At 31.3% G+C, this 24,856-nt stretch overlaps 1 long non-coding RNA gene across 1 annotated transcript; it reads right to left on the reverse strand.

Moving 5' to 3' along the window:
* Window positions 1–16,784: 16,784 nt before the first annotated feature.
* On the reverse strand, window positions 16,785–24,038 carry LOC129958964 (uncharacterized). The gene is made up of 4 exons (XR_008783357.1): window positions 23,667–24,038; window positions 21,622–21,711; window positions 18,904–19,077; window positions 16,785–16,873 (listed from the first exon to the last, which is right to left on the reverse strand). It is a non-coding gene; the product is annotated as an uncharacterized LOC129958964 (long non-coding RNA).
* Window positions 24,039–24,856: the final 818 nt, after the last annotated feature.

The raw sequence follows: 24,856 nt of genomic DNA on the forward strand, positions 1-24,856 counted from the left end.
TGTGGCTTTGGGAATGGCAAACAAAGGTATTGTCCAAAGTTACTTAACCTCTATTTTTGGAGGCAAGCTCAAAAATCCCAATCTTATCAAACTCCATCCATCTGAAGAGGATGAAGATGAACTTGAAATGAGTTGTGAAAACTCACCAACTCAAATCATTGATTCAGTTCTCTTTCAGTCAACTCTCAAAACTTCAAAACTCTCTTAATGGGTACCTTCCTTTCTTGGAATTGTCGCGGCATTCGGTCAAAATTAAATGACATCAAGGCCATTTTTAACAATTTTCATCCTGTCTGCTTTGGTGTTCAAGAAACTTTCTTGACACCCAATATTCCAATGAAATATAACTGTATGACTGTATAGGAAAGTACTAGTTAGGAAAGGAAAGTTATAACTGTACTAGGAAAGATGCAGACACAGGAGTTCGCAATTTTGGCGGTGTGTGTATCTTTACATCCAATTTATATCCCAGTACATCTCTTACTTTACACACATCTCTACAGGCTATGGCTGTGCAGGTTCACACAAGAACATTGATCGCAGTCTGTTGTGTTTATATACCGCCACATGATGTCATCTGTCAGCAGGATCTCGACAATTTAGTGGACCAGCTTCCTTCACCTTTCATCTTGCTTGGAGATTTCAATGGCCATAGTACTTTGTGGGGTTCAGATAATACAAACACTCGTGGGCAGCAGATAGAACAATTTATTTCCAACAACTCCCTCTGCTTGCTCAATAATGACGAGAAAACATATTTTCATGAACCCACACGTACATTCCATAGCCTTGATCTGGCCATATGTTCTCCTGAACTCTTGCCGTTTTTGACCTTTTGAAGTAAGTACTGATTTGTACAATAGTGACCATTTTCCTATTGTCGTCTGTCATGCTGATAGCGGCGGTGCGACTCTTTGTCCTCCGCGTTTCTTATTCCAGCAGGCAGACTGGACTGCTTTCTCTCAAATGGCAGCTATCACAGAGACAATGGTCAATGCATCAGACATCTCGGAAGCAGTTCAAAATGTCGTTGATAGTATAATATGTGCCGCAACTTCCACTATTCCAAAGAGTTCACCACGTCTAAGAAAATTTAGAAGACCATGGTGGAACAGAGCCTGTCACGATAGTTACAAGAATCAAAAAAGACCCTGGAATATATTTCGAAGGTACCCTACAACAGAGAACTTGATCGCTTTTAAAAGAGCCAAAAAAAGCCTAGCTCGTCGCACTCGGCGTCGTAGCCAAAGAGAATCATGGGTTAATTTTGTATCATCCATTACATGCATCGCGTCCAGTAAACTGTTGTGGAAAAAAGTAAAGGCTGATAATGGGATTTATCGTGAAGCTTCGATTCCTGTCTTAAAAACAGGAAATCTGATGCATTCCGCCCCCATAGATGTAGCTAATATTCTCGGCCAAGCGTTCGCACGTGTTTCTGCAATAGATTCTTATACTCCTGCTTTTCTGTCAATTAAGAATCGCGCAGAACGGTTGCGACTGCGCTTTAATACTCAAAGTGTCTTTCCTTATAACTCTGAATTCAGAATGTATGAACTGGAACTGTCCTTGTCTCACGTCCATGATACGAGCCCTGGACCAGATGGAATCATAACATGCTTCGCCACTTGAATACTACTTCCCTTTCCAATCTGTTAATGCTTTTCAACAGAATTTGGCCTGAACAGAAGTACCCTTCACAATGGCGAGAAGCTATTGTGATTACAATCTTAAAACCTGGTAAAGAGACATCGAACCCTCTGAATTACAGGCCGATTGCGTTGACAAATTGCCTTTGCAAGACCTTCGAGCGCATGGTCAATGCTCGCTTAATGTTCGAATTAGAGAAACAAGGATGCCTCTCCCCGTTGCAGAGTGGTTTCCGTAGAGGTCGGTCTACTTTTGACAACCTTGTATTGCTGGAAACCGAAATACGCAACGCATTTGTCAGGAGGAATCACCTTGTCTCGATATTCTTCGATATTTAAAAAGAGTATGATCGTGCATGGCGCTATGGTATACTTTCCACCCTTTTTAACTTTGGGTTTAGAAGAAATTTGACCATATTTTTGAAAAACTTTTTATCCCATAGAACATTTAGAGTTAGGGTTGCTAATTTTTACTCTGATTCTTTTATCCAATCTGAGGGAGTTCCTCATGGAAGCGTCCGCAGTGTGACACTTTTTATAGTTCATCTGAGTCAAGTTTTATCTATTTTACCGTCATCTGTTAATGGAACACTTTATGTAGATGATCTGCAGATCTCCTGCCAAGGTAGTAATATCAATCTAATTGAGCGACAACTACAAAATGCAGTAAACAATGTGGTGGCTTGGTGTGATAACAACTGCCACAGAATTTCTCCTGAGAAGAGTCAGTGCATCCATTTCTGCAGAAAGAGAAATATACATTTAGATCCTGCTATCTACATTGGACGTACAGCTATTCCAGTTGTGAATGAGACCCGTTTTCTGGGAGTTATCTTTGATTGGAAATTGACCTTCTTGCCACACATCCTATACCTGTGGACGTGGTGTGAGAAAATATTAAATATCTTAAAAGTATTTTCCAGAACATCTTGGAGTGCCGATCGGGCTTCCCTACTGCGAATTTCTGAAACAATCATCCTTTCCCGTATCGACTATGGGTGTATGGTGTATGGGTCGGCTCGATCTTCTGTTACGGCGGTTGGACACCGTTCACCATTCTGCTTTACGGATCTGTTCTGGTGCATTTCGCACGTCTCCTGTAGAGAGTTTGCATGTTATTTGTAACTAACTACCTCTTTCCTTAAGGCGCCAAAAAATATCTGCCTTGTATTTTTTCCTATGAAAATCTGTTCCCTAGACATCCTATAAATCAAATAACATTGCCGGTTAGCCTTCGTAGACTCTATAATGCTCGGCCTTCTCACATTATGCCTTTCTGTGAGAGAGTCAAAAAGTTCCTACAAGACTTCTACTTTGATAATGTTGGTATTAAATCTATTGATTATTGCTTCCCTCCTTGGGATATAGCACAAATTCCTTTTCTGAATCCCTTTACAGGATTTGACAAGTCATTAACTGCTCCTATTATTTTTCAGCAACTCTTTCTATATCATCGCTGTCGGTATTCTTCTTTCGTTCCAATTTATACAGATGGTTCAAAATCCGATGGACATGTTGGTTGTGGCGTAATACTTTCATCCGATACCTTAAGCTACCGTCTGTATAAATTTTCCTCGCTATTTACTGCTGAGCTATTAGCAATACTCTGTGCTTTATAGAAAATTTCGTATTCTTCTCAAAGAAAATTTATAATTTATACCGATAGCATGAGTGCACTAGAAACGCTTTCTCACTACCACAGTCGAATACATCCCGTTGCTATCCGTATTCTATGCACTTTACGTCTCTTGCAGAATAAGGGCTTCCAAATTATTTTTTGTTGGATTCCGAGTCACGTGGGCATCGCTGGCAATGAAAAGGCGGACACTGCTGCAAAATCGGCATCGGTTACCTTGAACGAAGGACTTCCGTACACTAATGTGGAGAAGTCCTTCAATAGTCATATTTTTATAACTTGGCAAAACCAATGGGATTTGCAGACCCATAACAAATTGCATGACGTGAAACCCAACATTGAATTATGGCCCGTTCTTCCTATACGAGAGGAAGATGTTAAATTGACCTACCTCCGTATAGGAGATACTCGCTTTACGCAGAGGCATCTCATTTTTGGTGAAAGGGTGCCAGTGTGCCAAACATGTCAAGCTGATTTTACTATCAAGCACATTTTAATTGAATGCCCATGTTTTAATTCGTATCTATTACACTTTTTTAAGTCCTTATCATTAACTCTACAGGAATTGGTGGGTGAAAAACATCACCCAAACCTTTTGAATTTTTAAGAACCATTGGATTTTATATTTGCATTTAACATTTTCTTTCGTTGTTTTATCGTCTTTTATTTATTAAATTTCTTCAACAATTTTTAAGTGAAAATCTTTTCTCGAAGTTTCATTAGAAATTTTAACTTTTTGAAAGCATTTTATTTCACCCGAATTTGTGTACTTTACTTTATATTGGACTTTATGATGTTTGGTTCTTTTAATCTCGTAGCATTTCATACCATATGCTTGGCGCAGCTTGGCCAAAAATGGCTCTTGCGCCAGAAAAATCCAACCAACCAACCAACTCGGAAAACAGTAGTAATTACTTTTCTTTTAAATAAAAAATAAATTATTGAAGATAATTAATCCTGTATACACACATAAAATAATAATTTATAAATAAAAGAATTCATATACATTTCTTTATTGAAATATCTTGCAAGTTAATTGCAATTTTTGTCTGCTTCATAAAAATAAATTTAAATATTCAAAATCGCAAAGCAAATCTATAACTGCTGCTTAAGAGAATGTGTTTCATATTTTTGCCTTTAAAAAAATCTTATTTTGTTCCTCTCAAATTTTAATTTCTCGTGAAAATCAAGCATTTGATGAAGCAACGCATTTCAATGACTAACAGTATAGAGAAGCACAATTGTTTTAATCACTCAATTAATTTTTTAGAAAATCTAAATGAATAACTGATTTCTTTTTTTTCGAGTGTATAAATATGTTAAATGAAAAGAATATAATCATAAAAAAATCTGACTTGAATAATGTTTACGTTTTAATTCTCACCGAGTTAAATAATAATAAGTGATTTTGTTCCCAAATCCTTTGATCTATATTAAATTTTGGATCCAATCCAACGAAGGATTGATTTTTTTTTCGGAAAGACAAGGAATAAATGTAGTGAATTTCAGAATATGAAATCTAAGAAACTGTAGATGAAACTGACGAAGCAAAAAGTGCATACGAGAAAGGATTCTTCATTTTTGTAACTTCATCTCTAAGAGATGCAAATAATTTGCTAATTAGAAACTGCGCAATGAATCACAAATTTAGTATATTGAGATGAAGAGATTTTTGTGCTTAAAGATTGAGGTCTAATAACCGTTTAACAGAAATCGACACTCTAACACTGCCATTAATTGCGATCTCAACATCAGCTTTATCGAATACTTTCTGTGAGCATGGAGCAGCTGAGAAATGGAGATGGTTGCTTAACATGAAATATGTCACTTGCATTCTTTCTATTATTGTTTTTTTTCAATGATAATACATGTCTGAAATATACACTTTTTAAAACTTTTTTTAAAAATTTTGACAGCTGATTTTTATTTACCTTTTAGTGTTGATTCCAATAAATGAAATACAGTTTTCATTTTTTTTTCTACCTCGTAAGGTTTTCTCACAAAATTATTTCATATATTGAGGGAAATAACTCAAATCAAAATAATTTTTAATATTTTTAATTGCATCGCCTCATAAATACAGGTGTTTATCAAAATAATGGGAACACCTGTGAATAAAAGTGAAATTTCAAAACGCGCTTCCATTCAAATATAATCCACGCTACTAGTTTTTTAAATATAAAAGTTTATATTATGGTAGCTTTAGTAAAGTTGTCTACGTCTTCGATTTTTTCAAAATCATATGTCAGAAATTTTCAAAGAGGCCAAATTGTAGAAGCCCGACTAGCTGAAGAAATTATGACCGAAACATGCCAGCGTTTCTAGAGGCACTGTGTCTAAAATAGTGACTCAGAGCGCGGCAAAGCCAAATGACCTCAGAGCTCAATCAGGATCTGGATCATTAATCAGACTTCGGAGACAACTTATAAATAGAGAGATAGCATCAATTCCCATCCACTTGTCACAGATGTTAATGCTAAAAGTTGTCTGCAGTGGTACCATAGCCACAAAAGCTGATAAGTAGAAGACAGTTATATAGTTAGATGAATCATCTTTCACACTTTACCCACTAACAGGGTGGATGCACGTTTGGAGGATACTTGCATAATCTAATGATAGTAATTGTCCCCTTCCATCTATCAGGCATATAAGCGAATCTGTAGTGATTTTCTGCTGGTGCAGTCGTAATCCTGAAAGGAAGGATCACTGGAAAGGAGTATAGAGAAGTTTTAAATGAGCAAGTTCAACCTATTATGAAAACTTTTTTTTTTTTTTTTGCTGGGGATGAAGTTTTCCAAGATGACAATGCTCTTATTCAAGCAACAAGACTTATCCAGTCGTGATTTGATGAACACGAGGATGAAGAGAAATATCTACTTTGACTCGCACAATCCTCCTATCTCAAAATAATCTAACTATTCTGGTCTATTATAGAGTGTTAAATCTTAAATCGATATTCACCTCTGGCATCTCTCCAATAAATTTCACAATATCTCCATAAAGAATGGTATAATATTCCTCTAAATTCTATTCAGCACTTGTATGATTCGATTCCCAGGCTAATCCAAGCTATATTACATGCTAAAGATTATCTTACATCTTATTAATAATGATTTTTACATATGTTTGTGGTGTTTCTATTATTTTGATAACCACTTGCACGTTCTTTACATTTATATGCTAGTTTTGTTATGATTTGTTGTTGTTGTTACTTATGGTACTTTACAAGCCCGCTGACGAGCTGTCAGTGATTTAAGCCGAGTGTGCAGTAGCTTCAGAGGGCAAAGGCCCCAGAGTACCCGAGGGCGGAAGTCTGACTTCTAGCTCATATGAAGATGACACACACATATACGCTTGAACAACCCTTTTTACAGGGAGGGTGGCTCTTTCACACACTTCACAGATAGAAAACAAGGTAGATAACGGGGAAGACGTGCTATCCCTAGGCCAGGCCGCCGGTCTTTGCCACGATTTAAATGTTTAACGTGTTTGTAACAAAGATTGCAATTCGTTATAAAAAGCGTCTTTCTTTTTTTCCAAAACCTTTTCGCTGTTCTTCAGGCGACCTCGCCAGGTATCGTCTCTAATCGACATTCAGCAGTATTCAGAAATTAATTTGATATTTGATTTTCTTTGAGATCTTTTTTTTTTATCTCTTCTTCTTTACATCCTGATGAAATCTTTCGCCTTTCTCATCGATAATTTTCAGAATAATAATCCAAGTGCAAATGAGTGAAACGGACTTTTGCTCTCATATTACATCCTAATACTTTGAAATTTTCTAGCATTCCACCTACTACGCATATAGAGTTTAGGAGATTCCAGGAAAGCTAGCTACTACTAGTTTCAAAAATTTCTAGGATTTTATCTCATTTATTTCCATTTTGAGCACATTTTTTTTATTCTTCACCATTCAGTTGAAGGCGGATCTCACAAACGCCCCTTTCTTCAAATTGGCTAAGGGTAAACTATTGTGCTTATATCAATAGCGTTTGTAAAGCTCTTATCATTTCGAATAATGCTTTTAGCATATTGATTTGTAAGTGATAATTTTATATGAAGAACTAGAAATAAAACCGTTTCTGGATTAATCAAACATTTTAAGCACAGAGAACATACTTCATGTGGGGTCGGATTTTGTTTTGATCCACAAATTTTACTCCAATACAGGCAAAAGTATACTTTTTTTTTCACCAAAATCTGTAATGCTTTTTGTTGTTTTGACAGTGAAATTATCATAAGTATAGCAGAAACAACCAGATAATACTCTGGAAGCCGTTTCTTCCAACCACAGCACAAACTAATAATAAAAACTATTCAAAGCTGAAGTAATAATTTTTAAGTAAGGAGTGAAGAAAATTCCAGAAAATGAAAGAGGGCAAATAAGGGAAGCGAAAGAAGGACTAGTGTTCCGGTTTTAATGCAGTTTCTCAAGCCCTACTACTGTATTTAAGAGACAATTTATCAGTTTAGAAGAAAATCTTAAATAAATATCTGTTTATACTTTCAACACTATAAGCTTTATGCCTCATTTTATCAAATTTTTACTTTAATTCGTTGTACATGTATAGCAAAAGAATGATTTATGTCTAAAAAATATTGACATCATTTATTTTCTTTTTTTATGGTAACACTTTGCAAAATATCATTTGTTAGCGTCTAGCGAACGGCAAGAATACAGAGAGTAACAAAACTTTTAAGACCTTTAAAGAAATACTTAAGGCTATTAAACGTCTTTGAATATGACATATTTATTTCGTGGCATTTTTCTCTTCCTTCTCAACAAATGATACTTAGAAGTCTGATTTATGGGAGAACACGGGCATCATATATTTAATCCACTATGTCGATCATAAATTATTGGCTTAATTGATTTATCAATTGATCACCGACTTAACTAGATTTTTTAAATGCTTGACTACACATTATTTTTAACTATACATACTGAGATGTTCATGTGTGATAATGCTTCTGTCTTGGTATTGTTCTTGTGTGTGTTTTACTTTTCGACCCTTGCCAGCAGACTGCACTTTATTTATATATGGTTTAGAATTTAGTAATTCTGTGCTTTCCCTTTTTATGTGTATTTTGTTTCGTGGCTTGTGTGTTTTTGTCTCATACGCTCTGTAAATAGGCTCATGTCTGTATTGTGCTAAATTGAAATAAATAAACCATTCAGTAAGGATTAAAATGCCATTGAAAAAAACTTTTCACCTTTCTGAAAAGATACATATACTGTGTGTCCACCACGAGAGCACTTCCAGACAACCGTCTCTGTTTACGGCGGGCGTTATAGAAACAGGTTATTGTAGGAAGAATTCATTTCGCAGAGGTAGAAATTCATTCAAGTTTCTTAAGTTGGCACGTGTAGAGCCAAATTGGCGATATTTGGTATTATTGCATTTAATTTTTGAAAACAAATTCAAAAAAATAATTCACTAAGCTAAAAATCAATTTCGTACTCGGAATATTGAAAATATCCGATATTCCTGTCATATGTATACAAAGAACAATGCAAATCAATTAGAAAAGCTGAATAATTATTTGTATGTCTAACGATTGCACGAGACGAAAAAAAATAATTAAGAAGTAGAATCATGTACGACAAAAAATTAATCACTTTCATTTCATTTGTTTTAAATTTATGTAAATAATTAATATCAAATTCTCCAGAGCAAACGCGAGATAATTTGTCTAATTTAACATAAAAACAATAGCATAATCAATCGTAATTATTTATTTTTATAAAAAGGTTGTTTTTATTCTGTTATAAAGTAAAATGTTCATTGTTAAATATGCTTGAAACCTTTCGAAATTTTTATTTATTTATTTTTCTGATGTATATGCTATTTCCCGAAACATAAAATTAACAATAACCATACCATCAATTTTTAGATTTAAAAAAATCTAACTTTGATTTGTAATTTATTTTCAATATGCACACGCATTCTACAACATAATTAATTTCGCAAAGTTTATATTTAAAAGTATTCTAAATTGGAAAATAATTCAAGTGTTCATTCAGGCACGTGCCAGATGTCCCGTGTTTTAAGGTAGTATTCCAGATGACCATTGATTCATTTTCCCCGGCATGAAAAAGAAATCTAATTATTTCAACGAAAACTTTTTTTCACGAACTGTCAATTCTGATAATAGGGTGATTAATGAGCTTTTCTTTTCAATGTATATCAATAGTCATAAACAGTACAGCAAGAGATGATCCATAAATTCCCGCATTATTTTATCATTTCGGGGTAGAAAATTCTTCACTCCCAATGTCCTTCAATTTTAAATTTTAACTGCGATTTTAAAGTCTCTCCTTTCTTAAATTGAAAAGCATTTTAAATGATGTTAAAACTTAAGAGACAAAAAAAAATTATTAAATAATGAAATGCCAAATAAAATATCAAAGAAGTAAGCTAAGCGAATATAAAGACACGTGCAACTGCGGCTAAAGCTAAAAGACGAATGAGCAACAGTTTTTTTTTTTTTTCTTTAATCGCTTCAAATTGACGCCAAGAAAAAGAATACCCCCCGCCCTTCCAGACTTCCGTTTGATTCCACCCTTTCAAAATGGATCTTCCCTACCGGAACCTGTTTCTATAACGCCAGCCGTAAACATAGACGATTGTTTGGAAGTGTTCTCTTCGTGGACAAACAGTAACTATTGTACTTGATAGCGAAAATAATGCATTTTTTTCCTATATTGGAAATATGATTTTGACCATAACTTTATATGGTAGAAAACGCTTTAAGGAACTGGGCTACAGATTAATCTTAAAGAGAATAAATCGGTCCCAAAGAAGAAAAAAAATAACCAGAAGTATCAAGCGATAATAATTTGGAATATTCCGATTGCGATTAATGTTAAACCTATTCATCTTTATCTTTTAAAACGATTTTTTTTTTTACTTGAATAGGTGATATACGTAAGAACATTCAAGATAATGGTAACCTTGAGAGAGTTTCAAGAGAAAAATTCTTTTACTTTGAAATATTGTAATTCATCGACAAAAGGATGCGTGAAAATTATGGTGACGATGAGATGTGGCTTCGAAATCCACTCAACATGGGGTCATGGTCTGCCCGACGTAGCAGAGCATACTTTAAAAAAGCATATTTACCCGTAACCGTATCCGTTTGAGCATATTTTTTTAAAAATTATCCACATACTGAAAATGTTAGCCTTAAATCATGTAATTATGTTTTCTTAATTAGAGCTATTTTAAATTTAATTCAAGATTAAACAAAATAGGATTTGACTGAATTTAATTATGACAAAATGTATTACTTTTATATCTTAGTAGTCTTTTTTAAACAACATTTAAAACTTTTCTTACCGCAAAGGTTTTATATATAAGAATATTAGAGCATATGCGATATGTATTCAAACGTGAGGAAGATATTTGACCTAAATTTTTATAAATAGTGCAGTTTTACGTCCATTAACATATATTCAATATTACATTTCACATTTAAAACAAGGCCTTGTTAATTAAATAAATGTGATATTGTAAAAGAGATATAACTACAAATGGGCAAATTTATTACGTTTTAATGGAAAATATGATAAACTAACTGATTGTAATAACAGGTCTAAATGATATTAATGAGCTGAATTGGCTTTTTGGATACATTTTATCAAGCGTTTTTACTGTATAATTTAAATCTAATTTTCATCTGCATTTAGGTCTCCAAAGATGAAGAAGCTTTGAAGCCTATTCTTAACTATTGTTGGTCGCATATAATTTTTAACTATCTGAAATGTGCTGCAACTACTATTACATAGATATGTTGACACTTGTAGATTACAAGCAATTTTCAACATTTTTTTTTTTTTTTCGTTTTGTAAAATGAGGCAGTATTTCGAGAAATGCACCATGATAGTTGTAATAATATTTTTGGTTTCGATGCATATTTTCCAGATAGATTTTTAAATTTTGTGATACGTTGTAATAACAGTTGACCAAACGCAACGATATCTTCAAAAAATGTCGATGAATCTATTATCTAGGTTTTTATGTTGAACAGCATCGAGTATTAATAGTAAATCTCTGGCGAAATAAATAAAAGTTGCCAATACGGAGAAAATCGCAAAAATTTTAACAAAGATTCCTTCCACAAGAAATCTAATAGATATCTTTTATTTTCATGACGGGGGGAAAGGACCCAACAGGGTCTCCTGGATTCCCCATTGACGCCACCCCTTTTATAAATAAGAAATAAAAAAATCATTTTCTTAATGCCAAAACATTTAAAAACAGCATAAGCCTTCTCCGATGATTTTTAAATGAGTTTTTTCAATGCTTTGGTATCAAAAAATGATATTGAAATGAATTATTTAATATCCTTTTTCATTGCGAATATCTGAAATTTTTGTATCCTCTAAGGGTTTCCATATACTACAACGTTCCAATTTTTTTTACTATTTTAAGGACAATAAAGTTTTTAAAGATTATAAAGTATTTTAAATTCATTAAGAAATTCAAAAATAAGAATCAAAGATAAAATAAAATTCAAAGATGAAAATAAAAGATAAAAAGAATGATATCATTTTTAAAGACAAAATCTTTCGTAGATTTCTTCAAACAATCTCTAGCCCTGTACCGTCATTTCAAACGTCTGTACACTTTATTAAAATCTATAACAGAAAGTCTTATTTTCATCCAACCTCTAAAATCGTTTATTGTCTTCATTTTTTAATTACAAATTCAGAAGTGAGATTACTTTGATAATTAAAATTTTCATTCCAATCAACTAACCCAGGACGATTGCATAGTCACTCATATTTTGATATCTAAAAACTAAAGTCATATTCAGGTTTAAATAAATTGATCTCTTAATTTCTGATCTTCTAAAATAGCATCTTGATTGACTTTATGATCACGCACTAATATAATGTTTCAGATAATCGCTTTGTTTTTAGAAATGATACCCAAATCTAGAAATTTCAGTTGAAAATTATTTTGGTAATTTTTGATAATGTTCTGCTAGTTGACTTTATCTAAAATGAAGTTTTCTGGTATCTAGAAATTGAATTCTCATCCACTTTATCTTTAAATTTTCTGATCAAATCTTCCGTTAGACGAAGATTTTCATATTTTCTCATTTGTTTAGGTAATAAATCTCGTGTAAAAGCACCTCGAAATCCTTTGCCTTTTTTCATACTTCCCTCAATCACTTTGTTGGAAATTCCCAATTTTAATACACCCCCTTTCCATTTTTATTTTTGTAATTCGGAACTTTCGATTTATCGATTTGTAAAAAAATTTCTTCATTTTATGAAGCGCTAATTTTAATTTAGCTCCCTGTTCATGAATTTTCTTTTCAATGTAATAACTCATTTATTAAGGGTGAAAATCCTTTGTACTTTAAGGTTGAAAATCCTTCATATTTATAGTAGAAAATGTTTATAATACTGTTTCACTTGATCACGAGTCATTGATCTTTCTTTTAATATTATGCATTGATTATAAATGTTCTTACATCGACTTCCGTAGCAAATCTTATATGTTAAGATTTCTACGATGTCTAAAGGAGATAACTTTTCAGTTGAACCTTATTCAATATATTCTCTGCCTTGCTTTAAAACTTTTCATGTATTTTATCATCATTTTCATTATATAATCTGCTTTGTCCGCCAAATTTTTATGACTGCTTGCATTTCCTTTTGCACTTTTGGAAGTATCTCGTACTTCTCTTCATAAATTTATTGTTTTATCTAATTCAGCTTCTATTTTTTTATTAATTCCGTTGGCAAACCATTCATTTTTAATAAAATTTACATCTTAATCTTCATGAAAATGTACTTTGGGAATGCCTTCAGCTATATCAAACATATTTGCAGTATCTGATGAACAATTTGGTTCTTCTAACATTTTAGATTTTTTATGTTGAGGAATAATTGATAAATTATCTACTAAATTTTGAATATTTGTTGCGTCTTGTTTTTCCATTTCTTTTAAAACAGATCGTTTTAGAGACCTTTCTATTCCTAATGGAGCTTCATTTATCCTTTTTTCTTTATCTAATTTTACAATGCGCATTAAAGTTTTTAATTTTTGTTTCTGTTTCTCACTTATTTATTAAAGATGAAAATCTTTCGTATTTAAGGATGAAACAAACAAAAACATGTTGCAATGAGCAAAAATACATCCTTAAAGGTGATAGCCTCTCATATAAAATATTCCAATTTAATAAAAAAAAATCGCAGAAAAATGTGCAGATTCATCCATTTCGTTTATTAATTACAGGTTCCGAAAATACAAATTGATTGCTTCATTTAAATTTCAAATTTGATAGCTATTTTATTTGCGTTTGTTTGAATCGAAATGACAAGAAGATTATAAAATGTTTCGAGGTACCGAAAGCAAAGATATTGTACTATGTAATTTAAAAAAAAATGAATGTTATTGAATTGACATGACAAGTATAAAAAAAGAATTTTAGTAGTTTTTGATGATTGTATCACAGAAAAATATTAAATATTTTATTTACTAGAGGAAGGAAAAAGAATGCTTCAATTATACATTTATCGCAATTTTATTATTCACACCCATCAACATTTGAAAGAACTGTAATTATTTTATATTCTTTAACCTACAACCAAGAGAGATGAAATAAATTTTGAGAAATAGATAAATGAGGAAGAATTTAAAGAATTATAAATGCAATAAAAAACCTTAAGGTTTTTTTCATGTTAGATTTAAGGAATCCGAGATGCAGAAAGAACTTTAATCATATATAAACGATGGAAGAATATTTAGTGAAAAGTAAAATCTTTATTTACAGAAAGAGTTCACAAAATTATTTCTTTATTAGTGAGTAAGTTTATTTTAACTGCATTCGCTTTTATATCTTCAGCAGCATTATTTAAGTTGAAATTATTGAAAAATCATTAAATATTTTAAAAGGAAAAGAATACCAACAATTTTTCAGATTTTACAAACATTTGTTCAATTTATGGAAAGCAAAATCAATTTCTAAGGAAGAGTTGATCTACGAAAACATGATTTTATAAATACTTTAAACTATTTTCCTGCTGAAAGATATGTAAAAACGACACAGTTAATGGATATAAATTTACTCCTAAGCCGAAACATTTTCCTCCTAAATAAACGGTGCGCAAAAAATCACATTTTTAAAGAAATCAAGTGTCATGGAAATTGTTAAAAATGATGATATTGTGAGTTGGCTGTAAGATAAAATAAATTCTCCTGAAATGCACACTCCAGGATATCAATACTGTGGACCATTTATAAATTCAGAGAAATGTTTAAAAAGAAGTGAACCAGGTATAAATAGATTAGATAAAGCATGTCCGGAATGTGCAAGCATATATGCATAATGCAAGCAATACCCCGACCTTAATCAAAAATTGTTAGATGATTTAGATGCAATTAAAAATCCTACAAACGGCATTTGTCCTTTAGGAGAAAGACAAATCAAAGCCATTATTAAACCAATTATTAAGGCTAAAAAAATTTTTTTTTATCAGAAACAAAAGATTCCGTTTTATATTGTTTAAAATGTGAATCTCATACTGAAAAAAAAATATGAAAAAATAAAACTGTTTCTAAAAATAATAGACCTTTGTTAAAAGGAATTTGTATTAACTGTGGAAGTAAAAAGAGTAATTTTTTAGAACTAAAACCGGAGAATAGTTTATTAGGATCCTGAAGCAGATTCAAAAGTCCTAGGCCGAAGAACTAAAGACCTGAAAAAACATATTATAATCCAGAAACAGGTATTTCTGGTATTAAAAAATTGAAAAGAACAACTGGTTTCAGTCAAAAAGATGTTAAAGAATTTTCACATTCTCAAGATATTTATACTAGACATAAATCTGTTCGCAAATTTAAAAGAAGAGTATATCTTTCAAATATTGATGAGCAGTAGCAAGCAGATTTATTATTTATCAAACCATTTCGTAAATACAATGATGAAATTAATTATTCATTAACAGTTATTTTGTAAATATACTTGGATTATACCGATTAAGATAAAAACAGGAGAAGTCACTGAGTCATTTAAATTTAAAATAATCTAATCCACACATTTTCTAGGAATTTTGAAAAAAAAAAAAAAAAACTTCTTAATTTAATTCCGATGCTTGCTAAAGACATAATTTATGTTAAAACGTTGCGAAAGAAAATATGGAATATTCTAACACCCTGTGTTTTATTTAAAATTCCAATTTTATTTTAATTGAATATTTCGTATTGATATGGCTAGTTCAAGTGGTGTAGTAAAAAAGCTTTCAGGAGTGGTACGAAGAAAATTTTATATGATATCATTAAATGCTGTGATCAGGAAGCAGAAAACGGGGAATTATTTCTTTCTTTCACACGTTCTTCGAAATGAGCCAGTCAAATTGCTGACGTTTCTATTAGCTCCGACTTCATACCGATAGACAAAACATCCGACGAGAAGCAAGAGATGAACTTTATCAAACTTTTGTTTCATCTAGGAAAAAAAAAAAGTGAAAAGGGATGTTCATGAAAAACATAAATTGACGAATTCGAGGCGCAACTGTGCAGTGCAGAAGCATTGGCCAACGCAACTTGCAACGTTGAAAAATGTGTTTTCTGCCCGTTGCATAGAATGAATAGCAAATAAAATAAGTTAAAAATTAATTTTTACATAATAATATGAATTCTTAAAACCGGTTTTCTTAATTTAAAAACCGGTTTTCGAATGTGATAAATTTACTTTATAAAACCGGGTTTGAAAACCGTCAAACCCTAATTCCACTGCAATTCTATTTGATTAACCTACTACTATTCATATTTTGTACATATTCTCAGAGCCCGTATTCGTATTCTAATTGATTCATGTTAATTTCTTATTTCTGTACTGCATCTTTCAATCATATTTATATTTTTCATTCAACTCTTTAGTATTCCCTTTCACTTTCAAGCTAAATTCAGGAGATAATCATTTCCATGCATTCCACTGCAATTGTATTTTATTAACGTACTACTATTCATATTTTGTACATATTCTCAGAGCCCGTATTCGTGTTCTAATTGATTCGTGTTAATTTCTTATTTCTGTACTGCATCTTTCAATCATATTTATATTTTTCATTCAACTCTTGAGTATTCCCTTTCACTTTCAGGCTAAATTCAGGAGATAATCATTTCCATGCATTCCACTGCAATTGTACTATTCATATTTTGTACATATTCTCATTCGTGCCCTGAGAATTGTTCTCGAAATATTTCAAATATCGTTTATTTTAACACCAGTTTTGAAATCTTCTGGCTCCATCCTTACATAGCTTACTGGTATTAAAATAGCCTGTATTTTATCTAGAATTCAAACTCTCCAAACAGTCTATACGAGTGATTATCTTTCATTTGTTCAAAACAAATATCCACTAGAGAATACATTGTCATGTTTATTAGGAAATTATTTTATTCAATGCTTTGAAGTGAAATTTAAGTTTTTCAATAAAAAAAAAAATCAATAAATAAATGTTGATTTTTTTTTAAGTACTTAGGATTAAAGACAGTTTATGAAGCAGAACGATACGAAGGTGAACGTATTTCTTTACTTTCTTGTAGCAGTGAAACTTCAGAGGATTCTGAAAAATTTATAATAGAAGATATTTAGAAAAAAAATAATGAATATATTAAAATATTTCAACTGAAAGGCTATCATGTTTAAAGAAAAGTATTACTTATTCTATATAATAATACACAACTTTTGTTTATTCTATATAAATAAATAAAAAACTAAGTACTTTCATCCTTAAAGGAACAGCACATGTTTCATCATCTCACTGATTTTTGCAATAATGAAAAATATACACATATTCCTTTTGTGAAAAAAATTATGTTAATATTACTCCCTTCCTAATAATATTACAATCCATATTGTCCTCAAAATTACAAATGACAGTGGGAAAAGTTCTTAAATTATATGAATTCATTAAAAAACAAAACTTTTACTATAAATGGTGTTTGTATCAAAACAAGATCTAATATATGCAATTTCAACTATCCGGAAGAGATATAGAGAAACGCGTTTAAATAAAATCATTTAAATAATATAATTCTAAATAAATAAATATAAAAATTTATAGAATATGAAAATTCTCAAAATCTACGGACAATTTCCGTAAATCACGGAATGAATGCAAAGCTTGTGAATTTGTCATCAAATATACAAAATATGCTTGCAAATGTAGCAAATCTTATATACACTCAAGAAGTATAATAACTACAGTAGAAGAAACGTCAAGATTGCTTCCGTAGAAGAAGCGTTTATATACTAATTAAATGGAGCGCTTTATCAGTAAATGAGCTTAAATCAGCTTTGAAATGTTAGAGGTTATTTTTAACCTAGAGGTTAACCATGTTCTTACAATCTCTAGATTATAATTAGATTGTTTGCTAAATATGTAAGCAAAACAAGTGAATACAAACCTGTTTTAATCGATTTATTAAATTTGGATGTATTCGATTATTTGATTAAAAATTTAAAAAAAAATATTCAAAAACCTGAAAATCGTAATCAAACTAAGAATTTTTTTTTATTCTTTTGGATTACGTTTTGATAAAAATAGTAACGATATTAAACCGAAAGAAGACTGGATTGGATGTGATAATTTTCTGACGCAAGATCCTTTTCTAGGATTTGCAAACGAAAAGAAGAAAAAATTTAATAGCAGAAGTAAATCTAGAACAGTCATTTACACCTGATTAAAAAAATTATTAAAACAATTTATTGATAAGCCTAAAAATAGACGTAAAGTGAAGAAAATATTTGATAAATTTTTGTTTACAATTTAAGGATAAAAAAATTGGTCACAAGAAAGCAGAAATAGAAACAAATCTCAAAGAACTATTTAAATCGGATTATGAAATTGTAGAATCATATAGAAAATTAGTCAAAAAATTTAAAACTTATAGAATTATTGAAATTAAAAAATTAAGACTTGAACAATATCATAATATTTTAAGAGATTTATTTTTTTTAAAAACATTGTTTGATGCGATATCTAAGTTTTAAAAAACCACAAGGTCTCATCTCACATTTTAATTTTCATTTCACTGTTCATAGATGACGCATACGCTCAATAAAAGATCAATTAAATATACAGGGAGCGTAGTGAGAAACTGCTGCAAAAATTAAGCACCAATAGCCAAAAAAATTAAGCACCTTTTTACATACAAGCATGCATAAATCTGTGTATTTTCTAAGCATAGAATGTTCTCTGTTTTATAATAATGCATTATTTTTATTGAAAATATTTTTAATGATTTTAAATGTGTATTTTTAAAATTTCAATATTTATTTCTGCAATAATTTTTGCAATACTGAAGAAGTACATCTTTTACTGTCAAATAAATTCTTGATTTTGACAAAAGCATAAAAATGAAGAAAAACTATTATTATAAAAAATATTGTCAACTTTTATAAGATTTAACAATACAAATCTGTGATCTTCATCAATCTTTCTTAAAATTAATAAATTACCAGCTCAATTGGATGGGCACATCATTTCTGAAAATGTCGGTACTGAGCAAAACATTGTATTTGATTTTTTATACATATAGCAACATATAAGATTTAAGATGGATGGGATGGTAAGCATCTGCGCTAACTCACCATTTTTATTTTAGTTAAACTTCTAATTAAAATTTGGAAAAATCTTCTTAGTGATCACTAATATCCAGGAAACAGCTTTTCATGTTCCTAACTTCAATGGTTTGTGCAGCTCTATCAATCAGAGCAAACCTCTGTATGTAGAGAGAGATTTCAATGGGAAACCAACAAAAAAATCTGCAAGAGTTGCAAAAAGAGAAAAAAAAATCGTTAAAAAAATGATAGAATGTAAAACTTAATGAATAAAAGGTTTTTTTTCTTCTTTTTCTTTAAAGATTTTAAATAGCAGATATAGCAGGATTTTTTTTTTAAATATAAAAACCAAAATTTGGGGTGATTAATCCAACAAATAATAATTTTCAAATGGATGAGGGCATTAAAAAAACCTATGGCTTCAATTAATATTTCATCATAACGGAATTTACACAATCCACTAACACAATTACACACCGCAATATAGTACAGTAAAATCCATTTAATAGGTTGTACAGAAGATTGCTCTAAATCGACATGTTATCGAGAACAATAATCGAATGTATAACAAATTAAAGAAGTTTCACTGGGTTATTAGAGAAGCTTCTCCCATGTTCGATATATCTCTTTGGCGCACTAAATACGTCCTGTTGTATTCATTTTCCATTCGTTGGACCAATCTGCGTATTTTTCTTTAAAAACATATAAAAAGATTAAACACACATTTATCAGGCAGATATAAAACAAATTCTTCTCTATCTCTGAATTCGACTGAAATTCGAACGTTTTTCGAGTTGCACACAATAGGCATTTTGTACTGCCCTTTCGGGATAACCTTTCCAGTATTTCAATAAACAATAAAGTAAAATGTTGAAGAAAGAGGGAGTGGAGGAAAAGTTATTAACTGTTGTCTTGATACATGTTGGCACCCCTGGATCTATTTCACCTTGGATTTCTTCGCCGAATTCTACCCTTTGGTTGTCCTTTCTTGATATATTCGGTAAAATATTTTTACAACCACGCTTTCGATTTGTTGAATACAGTGCAGGAATAAATGAAATTAAAACTTTCTCTAGCACTTCTTGAGAAAATTAAGCACTTTTTAAGGCTTTTTTTCACAATTAAGAACCCTTAAAGTTAACCCCTATGGTTTTTAAATTTAATCATCTTTCATGATGCTCTGCACACTGTTATAACATTTGAGAGTTAGGCGCAGATGTGGCGCCCTCAGCATATTTCAATATTCTTTGTACTTAGTATGTGCCAACAACCCGCCCGGCGTTAGCATTGTTTCATCATTTAACACAAATTACAAATAATGGCACAATTAAAGCACCTTGATAAAATACAATCACATCTCTTTAGCAAACAGCAACACAATGAAAGATGCAACACAGCTACACACAACTGAAATTCACATTTCTCAAACTTTATTTTGATTCATTTACAGGTCAGAAGCAAACTTTATTTATTGATTTTTTAAAATTACCACTTTTAGTTTTTACCACTACTTTCACGTTACCATCCTTTCCTGAAATTACTTCTTCTACGCGTCCAATTACAGATAAATAAATAATCTTTCTTTAATATTACCATATCTCCTACTTTTACGTTATTTTGTGAAAACTGTCATTTATTTCTTTGTTCCAATGTACTGAGATAATTATTAGTTCAGTTTTCCAGGTGGTTTGACTATTCTAGATTTTTTCCAAGATTTTAATCTATTTTCAGCAGCATTACAGCACTAGGCTCAACAATGCTTGTAACTCATCGACCAATCAAAAAGTGGCCTGGTGTTAAAACATAAAGATTGGCTACTTTAGATGACGTAAGATATAGCGGACGTGAATTTAATATAGCTTGCATTTGAGAAATTATGGTAAGAAATTCTTCATAGGTAAGTTTGGAATTACCAATAACAAGCTCTAAATTATACTTAATAGATTTAACACAAGCTTCCCACAGTCCTCCGTGGTTTGCGGGTTTTGGTGGAATTAAATTCCTCTCAACATTTTCAATAGATAAAAAATTATTTAAAGTTTCGTCTGGCTGCCTGATAAGTTTATTTCATCTTTTTAATTTTAAGTTACTACCAAAAAAATTAATGCATTGTTTGAAAATATTTAAACAGCTTTGTCTCTTCTACTAAAAAAATCACTTGAGTGTGGCAATAATAGCATCACTAGAGAGAATACGCAAATATCTAAATCACTTGAGTGTGACAATAATAGCATCACTAGAAAGAATAGGCAAATATCTAAATGGTATGCTTTAGAGACAAAACGTATAGAAATACATAAATATACTTTACGAAATATTCCCTCTTTCCGAGATGGATATCTTATCAAAAATGGACCAACAAAACCTACTCCAACACAACTAAATGGGAAATTTTCAGTCATTTTTCTTCTGGCTAATGACCCATTATTTGTTGACATACAACTGGTTTAGCTTTAAAGTATATAAGACAATTACGCACTACTTTTCGATAAACATCAAGACCATTTACAAATCCAAAATTTCTACCTTATTAAAAAAAAACCAAGTCTGTGGGCCTACTTGCAAATATTTTTTATGATACATTTCAACAATTAAATAAGCTAATCAATGATTTTCAGGCAAAAATCATAGGAAATTTTTTATTATAATCCAAGTTACTATTTGCTCGTCTTCCACCTACTCTCAAAATATAATCATTATCTAAAAAGGAAAATAAATCTTTCATTTGAATATTCTTTGAGATCTTACCATTCTTTTGGAAATCGTTTACTTCCTTTTGGAATTCATTTTCTTGTACAATTCTTACCAATCTCAACTCCGCTGCTCCAATTCCTTCACCTGTAAAAGCTACTTTTTTAAAAAAAAATATGAAATTTACAGTTATTGAAGAAGCTGTAAATATAACTCAAAATACGAATAATTTTAGTGTAACTATTACTGATTTAAATTGAGAAAATCATCAATAAAGGATTTCACTTTCACATTTAGAATATAATCCGAATCATTAATAGTTTTTAACTCCTTGGCAAAGTCAATAAGCACAAGAGTCTCAGGAATGTTTTTTCCTGGATAATGATTGTCTCTCAGGTACTTGGGTCCATTCCATCACAGTTCGCTTTGTCCAATCTTATTTGGATTGAGGCTTCTTGATATCAGATCAGCAGGGTTATCCATTTGATGGGACATGAAAAATAAGTGTGATGTCTCCAATGATGAATAAGTGTCAGTTCTAGAATTCTTGCGCAACAAGATCTTTAACAAATAGGGCATCTTTTTGAAACATGAAACCTCAATCATAGAGTTACTTCACAAGAAAACTTTGTTCCCACACATTTTTAAGAGAAGATAATATTCTAGACGTTAATTTAGCAAATAAAACAACTACACACACTTCAAGTCTAAGTTTTGTGAGTTTTTTTAGAGGGGATATCCGAGCACTAATCGTACCGAAAGTATAACTTGTTAGTGTAGCCCTTCCCCAGAATTCGTTGGAGGTCCTTTGACTGTCGCCAATAATTATCATTCTGTGCGTTGGACGAATGTAATGCCAAAATATTCTGACGGAATCCCAAAAAAGGTCATCGTGTATGATTCCTCCGTTCGAATTTAAAGAATTGTCATTAGTAGTCAAAGTTAATGCATTAAATACTGTCCTCAACACTCTTCTAAGGCACCCTGGTGATGCATTTAATACTTCTGGCTCACCCCTTTTTTCAATCTTACTCATGTGGCCTGCGCGTAAACCAGCAATCTAATAACATTCCTACCGATTAAAAATTTCCCCCAACTATCAACTATTTACCTTATTAAATAAAAGTTTTATTTTATCTGAATGAAGTGGCTGTGACTAATTTCACAGCGTTATCCATATGTGCATTCCGATTTCTTTTCGGGATTAATAACCCTCCAAGCTTATCGCACAAATTACAGTTGAATTTTGCTTTGTTTATTAAACGCAGAAAGACAATCACAGCACAAATCATGACATTTAATAAACTCAGTTACTTTTATAGGCTTGCCACTTGAAAAGAACCACTTCATTTTGAATCTGACAGAAATTCTTATAGTTTCTATTAAAAGTATTCAAACATTGCTTTGAGAAATAATCATTACTTTCGATTAATGGCTTACCACGTGAAAGTATAAGTAGCCATTCTTTTGTTAGCTCAAGAAGCGCGGACTACCTAGTTTAATACTTATCAGCGCTGTAATCTCTTTATCTAGCGTTTGAAATATTTTATCTAAAACAATTGTTTTAGAGAACATTTTTAGTTAGGTGAGTAACAAATTGTACCTGCGATTTGTTAATGCGTTGAGCCTTTCGAAAATTTTCCAAACAAACTTGAGCAGTCCGCTCACATTCTCTTAATACTATCAATTTCGCTACTTCATAACTTTTAAGTTAATGTACACAATAATGTTGGATGCCCGTTCACCTAATAGATTTAGAAGGATTTTCAAGATCAATAGATTGGAAAAAAAACAAACTAGGCTTATGGTTTTCTCGGTCGTCAGAGTTTTTATGCTATTTATTAAAGAATCGAAGGAACAATTCTGATTATCAGTTTCGGTTTGCCCAGCACTTTTCTTTCGTTTCAATTAGATTGAGATTTAATCCCTTCTAATTGAAGTTTTAATCTTTCTATTTTAGTTTTTTCAATCTCAAGACTTCTAATTTTTGCTTCTTCACGAGACTTTCTTTAATTAAGCATACTATTAATGAAATTTTTTACAAATCCCTCATAATTTTTAAATGATTTAGACTTTTTAATAAGATTTTCAAGTTCACTCACCATGGCTTCTGGGGATACATTATCGCACAATTCCTCCGCAATCAGCCTATGTTCTTCCTTGAGGCAATAATTTAACTTTTTCTTCACAAAGATCACCACAAAAAGGGAAGATTGCACAAATTATCCACAATGATAATCAGTAATCCAATAAAATGCTCTAATGGCTGGTGATTGACGGACCAATGTTTTATTCAGCTCAATTAACCCTTTCTAGGGCCATGGGAAGTATGCTTCCCACCAAATTTATCAATCTTTGTATGAAATTAAGTAGGTTGGCATCAGTTCTGACACATTTTTTTAGTAAGAATTTTAGATGTTTCAGTTCTTTATCTCAGACAAAATGATGTGTCTTGATTTGTTACTTAATTATTAATTAACCAAATTAATTAATGAATCAAATTAAATTTATCTAATAATCTAAATGAATCCTTTTTCTTATTCTAATTTCAAGCCTAAAAATATTTTAACATAATATGACTAGAAAAAAATGGCCCTTTAAAGGGTTAAAAGAACCAAAAGTTCTCTTTTCACATTTTCATTTTTCACAGACGCACAAGCTACATACTCAACACAACATCCCATATATAAGAATTACGCGCAGATGTGCCGTCCTCTGCATACTTCAATATTCTTTACACTGAGCATGCGACAACAAGCAATCGGAAAAATTGATGGTAAAATAGATATTCTGACACGTAGTCCCTAATAGGTTAAGCCTTTTCATTCAAAAATTATATCTACAAAAGAAGCATATGAAATCTTTTTAGATGTTTTGATGGGTAAAAGTGAATATTACAGACTGCAGCCTTGATTTTCAAATGATTGAATTACCCAGCGGAGGACTCTAAGCACAGCACCTAAAAGTGAAAAAGAAATAATAAATAAAAGAAGTATTTGTTAGATTAAAAATAGTGACATTATTCGTTTAACCAGATCTATAGTAACACTTTTAAGTACTAAAAATCTAAAACTTATCCCCCCCCCAAAAAAAAGGTCATAACCCTTTAAATAAAAATGACATTACAAGTATTAAAAAAAGGAAGATTATATTAAAAAAAACATTAACTGTTAAACTACATGAAATGCATGATATTCGTTTAGAAGTTTATAACTTGAGACATGTTAAATCGTTTCAAAAATTTTTAGATGTTCAGATTAATGTATTTTGTAGAGAAAATTTAAAAGAAAGG

This window comes from Argiope bruennichi, chromosome X1 (assembly GCF_947563725.1).
Source record: "Argiope bruennichi chromosome X1, qqArgBrue1.1, whole genome shotgun sequence".
NCBI lineage: Eukaryota > Metazoa > Arthropoda > Arachnida > Araneae > Araneidae > Argiope > Argiope bruennichi.